General features: G+C 45.5%; 1 protein-coding gene across 1 annotated transcript in view; it reads right to left on the bottom strand.

The window, feature by feature from the left end:
• The window catches only part of Abr (active BCR-related), a gene marked incomplete in the record, with an annotated part of 207,359 nt that extends 207,264 nt beyond the window's left edge, over positions 1-95 (bottom strand). The window contains 1 exon segment of the mRNA XM_005402643.2: positions 1-95.
• Between the last annotated feature and the right edge of the window lie 15,099 nt (positions 96-15,194).

Raw genomic sequence — 15,194 nt, forward strand, 5'->3', positions numbered from 1 at the left:
CTGGGCCGCGCGCTGGTCTCCCGGCGCCCCGCTCTCCGCAGCGTCGCCTGCCCAGTCGGCGGGCGTCCAGAGGCAACAAGGAAGAGGTGCGAGAAGGGCGTGAGGCGCGGCGGCGAGGGCAGGTGTCCGAGGCAGCTGTCTGCTCGTGCGCAGCGCTGCCCTGCGCTGGGATTTATCGAGAGACAGCAGCTTAATGCAAAGCTGGGGATGAAACTTTGGTTTCTGAATCCCTTCCAACGTTCTCTCCACTGCTCACTAGAGCTTCTTTGGAGAAGTAGGCAAGGGTGACGTTCCGTGTGGCTCTGGAGAAGCTCGGGTGACTTCAGAGCTGAGGGCACTCCCGTGTCACTGAGTCAAACCAGACGTGACTCAGGGGCCTACACCTAGCGGAGCACCCTCCACACCACGTCCTTTTTCTAGCCGCCTTCCACCTCCGAGAAGGAAAGGAAACTACGAACTGGGAAGAGGTTCCGGCCGGCTGGAACTCCAGCTTCGCCCTCCCCTTCGCCCGGCCGCCCTGCTCTTTTCCTTCCTTTCTTTTTTGCCAAGGTGCTGCGTGAGGTCACCGCCCGCCTCCCAAGGGGCCCTGATGAATTGTTTCCGCCTTGCCGGGAGAGGGTTTCTTCAAAGATGAGGAAATTGATACTCTTAAGAGGGGAACTGATTTGGTAGCTGGAATTTTTCCTCTCTTCCCCTTGCCCTTTGGGGACTGGAAGTTAAACTCCAACGACCTGCCTGTCTGTCAGGTTGTCTGCCTGTCAACGACTCACCTGTCTGTCATCTGAGCCACACAAACCATCGGGGCACATTTTACAATCCACACAAAGCATCCTCAGCACGTTTTGCTCAAAACCCTACGGTGGCTTCCCACCATGTACAGGCACCTTTGCATGACACAGGAGTCCTACAGGGTTCAGGGGCTCAGCCACCACCCAGCTATCTGCCTTCCTCCTATATTTTAGCCTTCTTAATTATTAGTCTTTGTCCCCCAAAGACCTAGCCTTTTTTTTTCTTTTTTTTTTGTGGGGGGGGTAGTTTTTTTGAAAGTCTCACGTTGTAGTTCAGGCTGGCCTTGAACTCACTGTGGAGCCTAGGCTGGCCTCCAACAGTCAACGATCCTCCTGTCTCAGCCACCGGTCTGCTGGGATTACAGGCGTGGGCCACCACGCCCAGTTCCTGACTTGTTTTCTTTCTTTTTTTTAATTTGGTTTTTTGTTTTTTGGGTTTTTTTTTTTTTTTTTTTTTTTTTTTTGGTCTTTTTGAGACAGGGTCTCGCTATGCAGTTCAGGCTGGCCTTGAGCTCTTTTTGTAACCGGGGCTGGTCTCGAACTCGCAATGGTCGTCCTGCCTCAGCCTCCCAAGCTGGCTTGTTTTCTGTGTGCTTTTTCCTCTTCTTGGAACTCCTGGTTTCCCCCTACACCCTACAAAGATCCAGGCGGCCTGGGGACCTCCACCTCTGAGATTCCTTTTCTGGCTCCTCCACCTCTTGTTCGGATCCCTGCCTGCCTTTCTTTCTTTGCCCTCCTTTCACTTTGTGATAGTTATTAGTGACACCTTTTGTTTCCTCCAAAACCTGTGCAGGACTGGGATTGTGTCTTTCCACTCTTTGTATTCCTGCTGCTTCTTGGAAAGAGCGTTATAGAGATGATTGATAATTGTTGAAGGAGAAAAGCGGGTGAAGGTATGAATGAATGAACAGACAAGGGAATGCATTCCCCGCCTTGCCAACCCTGCTCTGCTTCTGTTTATCCTTCAGGATTAGGGCAGATGTGCTTCCCCCAGAGGCTTCTTGACTCTGGAATTCCTTTCTTGCCTGTCTATGATTACGTCTTCTACTTTTATCCCTTCTTCCTTTTTCATTTTCATTTTTTTTCTAACGTAGTGTTCCACTGGATGAATCATCACGGTGTTTGTCTTTATGCCAGATGGCTGTAGGGAGATAGATATATTTTAAAATACACTAATTTAAGCCTGACTGGTGGTGCACGCCTGTAGTCCCAGCACTTAGGAGACTGAGGCAGGAGGATCACCAGGACTTTGAGGCCAGCCTGGGCTACATAGTGAGTTTAAGGCTGGTCTGATTACATGGTGAGACCCTATCTCAAAAATAAATAAATAAATAAATAAATAAATCATGCTAACTGAGTATTCCCTGCGATTTCTCAGTCCTGCACCTCGTTCGTTAGAGTGCTTTCTCACCCACCTTAGCTCCATTCTTTGAAGCCCCACAGGCCACCACAACCTCCTCTACCAGGAAGGACTGAGGAGCCCCCGGTGCCTATAACCAGCCAGTGTGTCCATCAAATGGAGTCTGCAGGCGTCCTGGCCTGTTAACATTTCAGAAAGGGAGAGAAAATGCAGCCCAGCAGTGATAGATGGCTCCAGTCAATAGCCTATTGATCGGAAGATATTTCACTACATATATTTAAATGCACAAAGAAAAAGAAAATTATAAGTTACTATGATCATCCATTTCTCAATGTGCAGGTTCCCTGGGAGGGTCATTTCAACTCTGTCCTTTAATTAAAGCAGTGGTATGATTCCCCTTTGGCCCAAGGAAGTTGTTACCAAAACCACTAATTTTTTCCACCAGGACCAATATAGCTGGAAACACCAGCATACATCTTCTGTAAACAGATCCCAGGAGCAGCCTTCATTGTCTCCAGCTGGTGGATAGTTCAGCTTTATTACTTGGTTTCGGGTTATCATGGGGACAGGAGCAGGGTGGCTGACATTTATTGAGTCCACATTTCTAGTTGCCACACGTCTTTGATCTCATCTAATTTCTCACAACAACCCCATAAAGAAGGTTGCCGCTTCAAAAAGACAAATGGAAGGCCGAAGAGGTGAGAGGTCACACAGCGAGTCTGCTGGCTTCTAAAGGCCAGCAGATTTGCTGGGGTGTAGCCCATGTGCATCTGTCATTCATTCAGTAAATATTTGTTGAACACCTATGAGGTGCCAGGGCCAGGTAAATTAAGCTTGAACTTTATAGCCTAGCATACTAGTCTTCACAGTGGATCCTCTGCCCCACACCTACTTTTCCAACACCATTTCCTGAATTTGTTCTGCTTGCAGCACCCATTCAGTCCCCCAACCAGAATAATCCTCTCTCTGCAGGAAGTGCCTTTTATGTACCATGCTGCCTGCCCTTGGTCCATCTGGATCTCTACTGCAGCTCTAGTGGACAGTTCCCATGGGCAGCTGGGTCTCACCTCAAGCTCCTGGCACCCTCAATAGTCTCCATTTTTCTGCCCAAGGCCCTTTTTATCAAAGTCACCAAGCTCCCAAGAGCAGCTCAGATGGAAACTTCCAAAGGGGAAGTTAACCACCCCCTACCCCAGGGGTATCCCAAGGCTAGCAGATATAGGCACATACTTGTTATCCCAGTTGCTAAGGAGGCTGGGCCAGAGGGGTTGCAAGCTCAAGGCACACCTCAGCTAACAGTGAGACCCTACCTCAAAAAAAAGCAAAAACAAAGCCAGGTGCGGTGGCTCATGTCTGTAATCCCTCAGGAGGCTAAGGCAGATGAATCACCATGAGTTCAAGGCCAGCCTGAACTACATAGTGAGACCCTGCCTCAAAAAAAGAAAGTAGATAGATGATAGATAGATAGATAGATAGATAGATAGATAGATAGATAGATAGGGAATATAGCTCAATGGTAGAGGGTTTGCCTAGAATGTATGAACCCCGGAGTTCTAGCCCCAGCTACACACACACACACACACACACACACACACACACACAAAGAACCCCAGGCTCCTACCTTTGGAGGCCCTTTCTGATGCATATTTTGTCCTTATTTCTCAGGGATCAACAGGAATGAGCCCTGGTTTCTCACAGCAGAAGTGAGAACCAGGTAAATGAGAAGCAGGCAACAAGGACTCTCTCTCTGGGCTTTCTCTTGTCTGTCTGTGTCTCCTTTACTCCTGCTCCCTGGGACAACCTCTCAAGTAAAATACTTGAATAAAAGTCCTTGTCTCAGCCTCTGCTTTTTCCCCCTCTCTAAGACACCCTCCAAAGTCCTCAGGCCCTCTGTGATGGAGCCACAATGATGCTTCACATTTCCCAGTCCTTCCTGGCCCTCTCCAACTTGATTCGTTGTGCCGCTTCTCCTTTCCCCTTTCCCCGGGGAAACTTTTACACCAGTCAGAGCCCAGCTCACCTGTGACTTTCTCTCTGAAGCCGTCCCTTTCCCAGGCCCAGTTAGGCCCGACTGCCTACAGAGGGCCTTACCTCAGTCCCAGCTCTGGTCAGGCCACTCTGTAATTCATTCCCTGGCTGTTCAAGTCCATAAGCTCCCTGGACTACAAGGATCAGCTACTCCTGGCCTGCTGGCACCTTTTATTCCTCCGACTGCCTCAGTACCTAACAAGATGTGGAGCAGCGTCAGTGCCTAGTACTTTCTGCTGAGGAAATGAATGAATGACGAACAACTCAGTGAGTTTACTACTCATCTAGACTCTTTGGGCTGGGGATTTAGCTCAGCGGCAAAGCACCTGCCTGGCAAGCGCAAGGTCATGAGTTCAGTTCCCGGTACCGGAGAAAAACCAAAAAAAAAAAAAAAAAAAAAGATAGACTCTTTGGATCTCAAAACATCTCAAAACAGAACCATTCTCATCCAATGGGCAGAGTGGGAAGACACCTGTCAGGGTCATGCTGCTAGGGACTCTTTAAAAGAATTCCTTTGCATTAACAAGGGGGCAGCTAAAAAAAGCACAGTTTAGCTATCAGTCCTTCACACTTCCTGTGAATTGCCTTAGCCTTGCTTTGCTGTTGTTATCTGAGTTCAGTAGGAAGAGCTGGGTGGAGGCAGAGAATGAAGGCAGAGTGTTCAGAAGGAGGCTACCTGGGAAGAGTGGGACTGGGGTCTGAGAGCCGGCGGTGTAAACACAAAAAATCAGACTCCTCCTTTTGAGTACCTCTTTCCTAGGCTTTAGTTCTCTAAGGCAAGAGTTCTCTTAGCCAAGATTAGAATTAGCTGGGTGAGCTGGTCAGACTAGTCCCAGACCTCCTGCAGAATCAGTTCTTTCAGAATTTTGGGAGTAGGGCCCCATATCTGGAGTTTATTTATTTCTAGCTTTATTGAGGCATAGTCCAATAAAATTCAGGTGTTTAGCCGGGGATATAGCTCAGAGGCACAGCGCCTGCCTGGCAAGCATGAGGTCCTGAGTTTGACTCTTGGTACAAAAAAAAAATTCAGTTGTTTAAGTAGATAATTTGATAAATTTGATGACAACCATTGTTGAATCCCTACTATCTTGACTAGTGAAATTCTGTATGGTCTCTAATTTTTTTAATTACTTTTTATTCTCTAATTGTTTGATTAATGTTGCATTCTTATGTCTGGTAATCTGAGCAACTTCGCTGAAGATAACAATATGTAATAACAGCCATTGTTAACTTCCTATCACCTTGCTTTGAAATTCTGTATCTTTTTTATTGTTTGGGACTTGTTTTGTTTTTATCTTGGTTGTTGTTATTTTGTTTTTGTTTCTCTTTAAACTTAAAAACAAATTTGATAATTGCAAACAGTCATATAACCCCTACAGTAATCAAGATACAGAGCAATCCTGGTACTGTGGAGCTCCCTCTTACCCTTTTGCAGTTAATCCTTTGCCCCAACTCCCAGACCCGGGTAACCACAGTTTTCTAGAATTTCTGTCGATATAATGCTGTCTTTTCTAGGTTTTATTGTTTTGTTTTTGTTTTTGTTTTTGACCTGGCCTTGAACTTGCTGTGGAGCCCAAGCTGGCCTCAAACTTGACATACCCTGGTCTCAGTGTCCCAAGTGCTAGGATTACAGGTACATGGCACCATGCCCTACTCACCTTTTCTAGAATTGTATATGAATGAATATGGTCAGCTTAACTGATTATTGACACAATATAATTGTTTGATTTTGTCTAGGTTGCTATATGTATTTATTTATTTATTTATTTATTTATTTGGTTTTTGGGTTATTGAGACTTGAACCCAGAGTCTCACAAGTTCTAGGCAAGCACTCTATCACTGAGTGACATCCTCTGCCCTGCTATATGTATTTATATTTCTTTTTTCCTGTTTCCCTCTCCCCAGGGCCAGGAATAGATATTTAAATATACTTTATGGCATTCAACCCTCATTATAATGTGATAGAAGTATTATCATCCTCTTGCTGATAAATTGGTTTTGATGAGATTAAAAGAGTCATCAGAAGTTACATAATTCTTTTTACTGCTGAGGAACATTCCATCATATGAATATTTTTTTTTTTAACCTATTTTCTGGTATCATGAACATTTGGATTGTCTTTGGTTATCTTTGAGACATGTTTTCATTTCTGTCTCATCCCCTCCGCCCAAAAAGAGGAACAGAACTGCTGGATTCAATAGTCGTATGTTTAACATTGTAAGACACTTCTATACTGTTTTGCGGGGGGTTGTTTTTGTTTTTTTGTCTTTTTGAGACAGGGTTTCGCTACGTACTACAGGCTGGTCTTGAACTCAGTATGTAGCCCAGGCTGACCTTGAACCCATACCAATCCTCCCGCCTCAGCCTCCTGAGTGCTGGGACTAATCTGTGCCAGCATGTCAGGCATCTTTTCTTTTTTCTTCTGTGACTTGTTTTTGTACTGAGGATTGAACCCCAGGCCTTCTCACTGAGCTATATCCAAAACCCCTTTTTATTTTCAATTTTGAGGCAGGCTCTGGCTCAGTCACTAAATTGCCCAGGATGAGCTCAAACTTGCACTCTTCCTGCCTCAGCCTCCCAGAGTACAGGGGATTATGGCAATGGACCACCATGTCCTGCTTCTTATCTGTGACTTTTGAATAATGAATTTTAAAACATTGCAATGAGGACATTGTCTTAATTTTTTAGTAGTTTGAATGTTTTATATTCTACTTCAGAAACTTTGCCTAACCCATCATCGCAAGATTTTGTCCCTATTTTCTTCCAGAAGTTTAATAGTGTTAGGTCTTTAGGCTGGGTATAGTGGTGCCTGCCTGTAACTCTACCTACTGAGGGGGCTGAGGCAAGATCATAAGTTCGAAGTCAGTCTGGGCAGCTTAGTGAGACACAGTCTTAAGATTTTTAAAATGTATGTCCCCGCCCGCCCCACCAAAAATAAAAAAGAGAGCTGGGGGTGAAGTTCAATGCAAGATTGTGGTATTCCATCCTTAGCGCTAAAAAAACAGTTTTAGATCTTATTTTTGGGTCTATAATTTACTTTTATTAATTTTGGGATATGTGTAAAATGGGGGTAAATTTTCCCCCATGTATTCAGCTGTTGCAATACCAGGTAGTAAAAAGACTATTTTCCTCACCAATTTACTACTATGATAACTTTGTCAAAAAAACCAGTTGACCATAAATGTATGGATCTAGTTCTGGTGCCTCTTTTGTTAATGTATAGTCTATTCTCCTGGCAGCTGCACATTATCTTGCTTTCTAAAGTTTTACAGTCGGTCTTGTATTAGGTACTATAAGTCCTCCAATCATCCTACTTTCTAAAAAGTGTTTCTATGTCTTTGCCTTTTGATACACTTCAGAGCAGGCTGAAAATGTTTTTTTTCCAGGCTACCACCCACAGTTCTGCTCAGCAGAATGCAAATTTGGGATTCCCGAAACCCTGCCCCTCAGGCCTTTTTTTTTCAGTAGTAGGGATTGAACCCAGGGCCCCGCACATGTTAAGCAGGCACTTTACCACTGAACTACATTTTTAGCCCTCTTCCTTAGATTTGACAATTCATCAGATGGATTCACAGAACCCAGAAAGATACTATATTTACAGTTTAGTACAAAGGACATGAATGAACAGCCAGTGACGAGGTACCCAGGACAAGGTTTATAAGGACCCTAAGGACAGCAGCTTCTGTACCTAGGAGTAGAAAGTCACCCTCTTGGATGTGTCCACCAATGCAGAACTCCATCATCTAGGGTTTTTATGGTGATTTCATTACGTAGACATGACTGATTAAATCACTGGCCATTATTATGTAAAATCTCCAGCCCCACCCCTCTCTGGGGTTGAGAGCTCTGAGTCAGTTTTTCTGGCTGTTAGCTTCACGGAGAAGCTAAGTAGCCCAGCCCTACAGCCCTGTGTGTCATCTCATTAACATATAATGGACAGTAAATTCCAAGGGTTTTAGGAACTCTGTACCAGGAACTAAAGACAAGGATCAAATATTTACTTTTTATTATACTAGGGGTGTGGATCACCTCTTTCTTTTTAATACCTTCATGGCATTCCATTATATAGATGTAACAGGACTTATTTAATATCCCTTTTTTTTTTTTCAAAGATGAAGAGTTTATCATCTTACAATTCTGTTCATAGGCTGGCACGGCAGAGGAGAAACAGCTCATGACCTGGCTGTGGGAAGCAGAGAGAGATTAACAGAGGAGAGAAGGAGATAGATTCTTCTAGGCCACGCCCCCAGTGACCCACCTCCCCTGACCAGGCTTTGCCTCCCAACATCACATGAAGCTATAAACTCAGTGGACTAATCCACTGATGAGTATAATGTCCCCATGGTCCAATCACATCCTGTAAGCCCCACCTGTGAGTGCAGGAGGCTTTGGGGATACATTTAGATTAAGAAAATATGATCACCAAGTTGGGGATGCACACAACTGTAGCATCTAATGCTACTTCAGTGGCGATACTCCTGTGACTTCCCAGTTCCCACTGGGCTCCAGTCTATAGAATTGGCATATCATGCACAAAGCACAGGCATAGATACAGATCTGGACCCTAAGAGATGGTCTTATGGCCTCCAGGACCTCTGCCAATTCAGCACAGACCTGGGGAAATTGCTCAAGGTGCACAAACTGCGTTGGAATATTAGACTAGCCAGGGATATAGCTTAGTGGCATAAGCACCTGCCTGGCAAGCCTGAGGTCATGAGTTTGATTCCCGGCACCAAAAAAAAAAAAAAAAAAGGCATATTAGACTCATAGCTCTCCAGAGAAGCAGGATACAGCCCCTAGGTTAACAGGCTCAGCCCAGCGGTTAGGTGCAGCAGGACCTAAAGGATACTCAGGGAAAACTGGTTCCCATAGCAACCAAAAGTCTTGAGTTGGGAGCAGGGGCTTGGGGCAGGCAAGATGGCAAGGAGCTGGGAGTGTGATCTCATGGACCAGGGTCTCCAGTGTGCTGGCCAGTTTGTCTGGCAGAACCTGGGAGGTCTCAGGATTGAACAATTTCAAAAACTTCCTCAGACCCAGGGACTTCAGCTGGCTTACGCTTGCACACTGGGACAGATGCTTCAGGTCAGATTCCTTCAGTGGACTTGAACTCAAGGAGAGGGCCTCCAAAGGAATCTGGCTCCTGAAGATCTTATGCAGATTTCCATGGGGGAAGAAGACATCAGCTATATGAAGAAGACATCGGCTATATGAAGCTCCCGTAGACTTTGCAGCTGTCCTAAGTGAAAAGCATAGCTGTGGGAATGTCACTTGTTTCTCGAGAGCGAAGCAAACACTTCTGGACTCCAGGCTGCGGAAGTGAAATGGGTGAAGCATCCCCATCTTCTTGCGCTGAGGAACAAACGCTTCATGTTTTTCTGACCCCAGTCACTAAATGTGTCCAGCTCATGAATAGAGTCCAGTTGCACAGCACACAGAAGCTTCAGGATTGTAAAGACAGCACTAGATATGACTGTCACCTTCTCACAGTACATGTGCACTGGAGCTTTTCTCTTCCTGGCCCATTTCAAGAGACTGAGTTGTAATTTAATGGGTGGCACAAGATGAACTCCAGGCTTCAAAACAAAGGTATGCAAATATTCTCAAGGTTGGCTTCTTCTTTCTCAATCCAGGCTGCCTATTTCCTTACACCTGGCATCGGCATCTGCTGGGTGGACGGCACCCACAGCTCTGGGCCCTACAGTCCAGAAGTCCTGGTGTACATCCCTCCAATCCAGCACCTGCAGTTTTCACCTGCTGTGGTGAACTTCTGGAACAGCTGTATGTCAAGTCCATCCAGTAGGGCTTCCAAGGTGTGTAGGTTTCTCTACTATGTCATGATTTCTCTCAGCTGAGGTCCTTGGTTTCCTCAAAGCCATAAGGGTTCTCAAAGGGAGGCAGGGGAACAGCCAGCCTGCACCATCACCTTCAGGACCTCATTGTGTTCCCCCATGAATGCATCCATGAATGCATCCATGAATATCATGGGAGATCAGGGCGGGCAGGTCATGCAGAGCGGTGCTGGCTATGGTCTCACTCTTCAGCAGGCTCTGCTTGGCCAACTCATACAGAGGTGGTGGGCTCTGCATTATCATCCTGATGGATCAGATACTGACTCAGGTGCCAGGGCTCTGGGAATCCCAGCAGAACCAGTGGTGACTGGAAGCTCCAGGACTGAGCATCTTCTCCTCCCTAATATCCCTTATTTACAGAAATTATAAGTTTGCCTATCCTTGCTGGTTCTAAGAATGATTTATTTAAATAACTCCTATATTGATGAGCATTGAAATTGTTTGCAGTTTCTCTTCTATGACCAACCATGTGGTAGGGAACATCTTTGTGAGCTTTTATGCAGGTTGCACCCCCAAAGTGGAATTCCTGGGTCAAAATGTATGTATCCTGACATTTAGACAGATACTGTTAAATTGCCCTCCAAATTCATACTCCGATCAACAGTGTATAAGAGAGACCATTTCTTGTCTGGGTATGGTGGCACATACTTGTAATCTCAGCACTCAGGGGGCTGGGGCAAGATCACTGTGAGTTCAAGGCCAGCCTGGACTACAATAGTTGGACCCTATCTAAAAAAAAAAATCACATATAAAAATAGAGGGAGGGCTGGGCATGGTGGCGCATGCCTATAATCCCAGTACTCGGGAGGCTGAGATAGGAGGATTGTTGCGAGTTCGAGACCAGCCTGCCTACAAAGTGAGCTCAAGGGCAGCCTGAACTGCATATCAAGACCCTGTTTCAAAAAGACAAAAAAAAGGGGGGGAGGGCTGGGGATATAGCTCAGTGGCACAAGCGCCTGCCTAGCAAGTGCATGGTCCTGAGTTTGATTCCCAGTACCAAAAAGAAAAAAATAGAGGGAACCCTATGTGCCTATTTTAATCTCATGGCTAATCTTGTTTCATCCATACACCCATTTTCCTCTCTACCTCTTCTGTAGTATTCTGAAGCAAACACAGACTCTACCTCTAAAGAAATCTATCTCTAAAGAAATTTTTAAAACCATGGCACAGGGCCAGGGATATAACTCAGTGGCATAAGCACCTGCCTGGCGAGTGCAAGGTTCTTAGTTTGATTCCCAGTACAAAAAACCAACATAGCAAAACTCCACGATGACAACACAACAAATTAATTATTAAATAGTTAATAAATAATTAGCATGGTCAATAAATTAATAATTCCTTAATTGGTTTTGATTTTTTAGAGACAGATGTAGTTCAGATTAGCCTTAAACTCATTATGTAGCCCAGGCTGGCCTTAAACTCATGGCAATCCTCCTGCTTCAGCCTCCCGCGTACTGGGGCTATAGGCATGTGCCACCATACCTATTCTCTTAATTTGTTAATATTATCAAATATCAGCAGGCTTCACATTTCCCAATTGTCTCATAAATTTATTAGCATCTTTCTTGAATCACTATTTTTAAATTTCCATAGATTACAATCTATAAGTCTGGGTTCTTTTCTTTTCTCTTCTCTTTTCTTTTTTTCTTTTATGGGCCTTGCACATACTAGGCAAATCCTCTACCAGTGAGCTACAGCTTGTTTGTGTTTTAACCAATTTTTTAAAATAATGAGTTAGGCCGGGGGTGGTAGCACATACCTGTAATCCCAGCACTTGCGAAGCTGAGGCAGGAGGATTGCCATGAGTTTGAGGCCTGTCTGGGATGCATAGTGAGCTCGAGACCAGCCTAATCTGCACAAAAATAAATGAATAAGTAAAGTAAAATAATGTGTTAAGTCATTAGTGTCCTTGAACAGTAACTGCTATGGTTTATATTGAGATGTCCCACCTACTAAAGCCTCATGCATTTATAGGTAGGGCTTTTTGGAGGCGGCTGGATAGGGCATGTGAAAATGGATTGAGGGTTTGTGGTAACTAAATTAGTCTACTGATTGGTTTATTGTAGTTTTGAGTGTGGATGATGGGAAGGCCCACCCTGGGTGTGGATGGCACAAGCCAATAGGCTTGTAGCTTGAATGGAATAAAAGGGAAAGGGAGGCTTTCTGCTGCTACTGCTTTGCTGCCTCCTGCCTGCCATGTCATGAACTGTTTCTCCTTTGTCATGTCCCTCTTCCATGCTTCCTGCCAGCCAACTATGGACTGAAATCTCTACAAACTGTGAGCTAAAATAAACCTTTCCCCCTTTAACTTATGGGTGTCAGGTATTTTGTCTCTGAAAAAAATAACTAAGTAGCCTGGTGTGGTGGCCCATGCCTGTAATCCCAGCACTGGGGAGGCTGAGGCAGGAGAATCATTGTGAGTTTGAGACCAGCCTGGGCTATAAAGTGAGCTCAAGGCCAGCCTGAACTGCACAGTGAGACTCTGTCTCAAAAAGATAAAAAAAAAAAAAAAAAAAAAAAAAGTAACTAAGTAGAGTAACTAATAAGGTTTTACTGTTCTAAATTACTTTTAGTATAATGGTAAATTTGGAGATTAAAATACGCTTGGGCCCTTTGCTCTGAGGTAGTTTTACCCTTACTGAAGTTCAAATTGGTCCATCTTTGGCTAGTGAGAACCTATTTAAGTTGGCTTTTGAGGCCTTATGACATCAATCTAGTGGTCTTAGATAGCTTTGTTGTTTGTTTTTCAGTTTATAGGACCCCAAGGGGGTGGTACTAGCTACTAGGTACTAGGAATTGAACCCAGGGCCACTAGCATCTCATGCATGCTGGCAAGCACTCTGCAACTGAGATACATTCCCAGCCCAAATACAGTGCTCTTTAAAAAGTGGATACCAAAAAAAAAAGTGGATACCACCTGAGACATCTCATGTCCCTCCTACTTGTGACAAGAGTCTCACGCTAGGAATCACTGCCCTGTAGGCTTTGATATTGAGTGACTGGCCAAAGCAAAAGAAGCCTGTTATTGCCCTGTCCATGTCGCATGTTTAGTGAGAAAGGCTGTGCTGAGAAACAAGCCGAATGCCCACAAGCCCTTGGTGCTGAGGCAGCTGCAGAAGAACAGTAAAGGGATTTCCTGCTCAGTGTGGAAAAGGGGACCTAAGACTTGGCTTGCGATGCTGCTGTGAGCCAGTGGGGAATCAGGTAAGTCACTCTGCCTCTCGAGCTCCAGTCTCCTCATTTATGAAATGGGGCCATTGGAGTAAACAGTTTGTGATCCCTTCCAGGTGTAAAGGCAGGGCTTGTAATCCTTTGTCTTCCCTCGCTGACAGCTCCTAGTTCAGAAGCGAGAGCACCGCTCAGCTACCGTCTTTTCCCACGTGTGTTCTGTGTCAGGACTGCTGGCCCCAGTCTACACCAGCAAGCCTCACTGACAGAGAACTCACACCCAGGAAGCCAGCCAGGTCTGGAGCACAGGAAGAACCTCAGGGCAGCTCAAGAATTCAGGCGGCCCTGACTAGATCCTGGTGGAACCCAGGTAGGACAGGTTGAGCTCTGTGGTTATCGCAGAAAGGCAAAAGCTACAGTTAGGGAGGCTCAGTCAGCCAGGGACAGGGGCAGAGCACAGCAGGAAGGGGCACCCTCAAGGTTGGGAGAGGCAATTCCTATCCCACCCCGAGAAGCCCAGGTCACACCCTGCTGGACCCATCTTTCCGCAGCCAGGTCCAGATCAATGAGGACCTTTGTATGTGTGTGTGTATGTAAGTCCAGAGAAGGAGAAAAGCACAGTGGTTATGAACCAGAGAAACCCTGGGATAGAGTACCACTGTTGATCATTGCATGGATCAACTCTGTGGCCTTAGACCTTAGACAAGTTGCTCACTGGCTGTGCTCCAATTTCTTCATCTAAAACAGGATCATAATATTACCAAGTTCATGAGATAGTGATAAGGACTAAAAGGGTTAACGCATGGAGAATATAGAGGCCATAAACAGCTTATATGTTTCTGAGTCTCTCTCTCTCTGTCTCTCTCTCTTTTTAAGACAGAGTGTCTCCAGGAAGCTCAGGCTGGCCTTGAGCTCAAGATCCTCCTGCCTCAGCCTTCTGTGTGCTACCATACCCAGCTTGTGTTTCTGTTTTCACATGTCTAAAAAGTGGAGGGAGGGAGGGAGGAAGAGAGGGAGGAAAGGTGGGAGGGCGGGAGCGAGGCAGAGAGGGAGGAAGGGAGAGAGCAGGAAAGAAATGAAGGAGAAAAAGAACAAGCTCATAACCAAAGCTATTTCTCCAGTAAGGTGGAAGTAAAGGGCCTCAGTCTGAGTTCTGGGGAGAAAATGGGACATATGAAGATGAACTTCTCTCACAGAACAAAGGTAAAAATCCTATCTGGAATTTTGTTACTCATACAAGGTCTCTGGCCCCAAGATACAGCCCAACAAGACATGCCTTGCTAAAAACAAAACAAAAACCCCAGCATACTGTTCAGAGGCACGTGGACCTCATGGTATCTGATTAAGAAAGCCAAGTCACCAGTGATCGTATCTTCTAAGAAGATGGACCTACTGCTGGCTCTGACGGCAGCAACTTGCGCAGAGTTGTGTGGGCAGCTGTGGTGAATAGCCGTGGGCTGTGGACCTAGAAGAGTCGCATGAACCCATGAAGGGGCTGTGTGCTCAGACGGTCACATGTATGGGGAAAACTGTAAGTTGCCCTGGACAGTGGATAAGAAGCCTGCTCACGGCATGAAGCTCCATTCCAAATGGGCAGTGCTAAGACCCCGTGAGCACCCCATGATCAAGCAATACTGATGACCCTGATGTCAGCAGAGCTGTCCAGGAAGCACACCACCAAAAAGCTGCAGCCCAGAGGAAGCTGTTTCTTCACACACTAGATCAGAACCTGAGAATCATTGCACCATTCATTTTGCACTTACAAGCATCTCTGGTAATTTCCTCAAACCATGGTATATATGTGTATGCGTGTGTGTGTGAGTGCGTGTGTGTGTGTGTCTGTGTGTGTTTCTAGAGAGATGGCCTGTCCTGTCCTCTTTCCTCCAGTGCTAGCAAAGATTTGAATTCTAGACAACCTAGGACTATTTTACTGGGACTTCTTTTGTTTCCTTTCCTTTCCTTTCCTTTCCTCTCTTCTCTCCTCTCCTCTCCTCTCCTCTC

This window comes from Chinchilla lanigera, unplaced genomic scaffold, assembly GCF_000276665.1.
Source record: "Chinchilla lanigera isolate Chin_1 unplaced genomic scaffold, ChiLan1.0 scaffold00080, whole genome shotgun sequence".
NCBI lineage: Eukaryota > Metazoa > Chordata > Mammalia > Rodentia > Chinchillidae > Chinchilla > Chinchilla lanigera.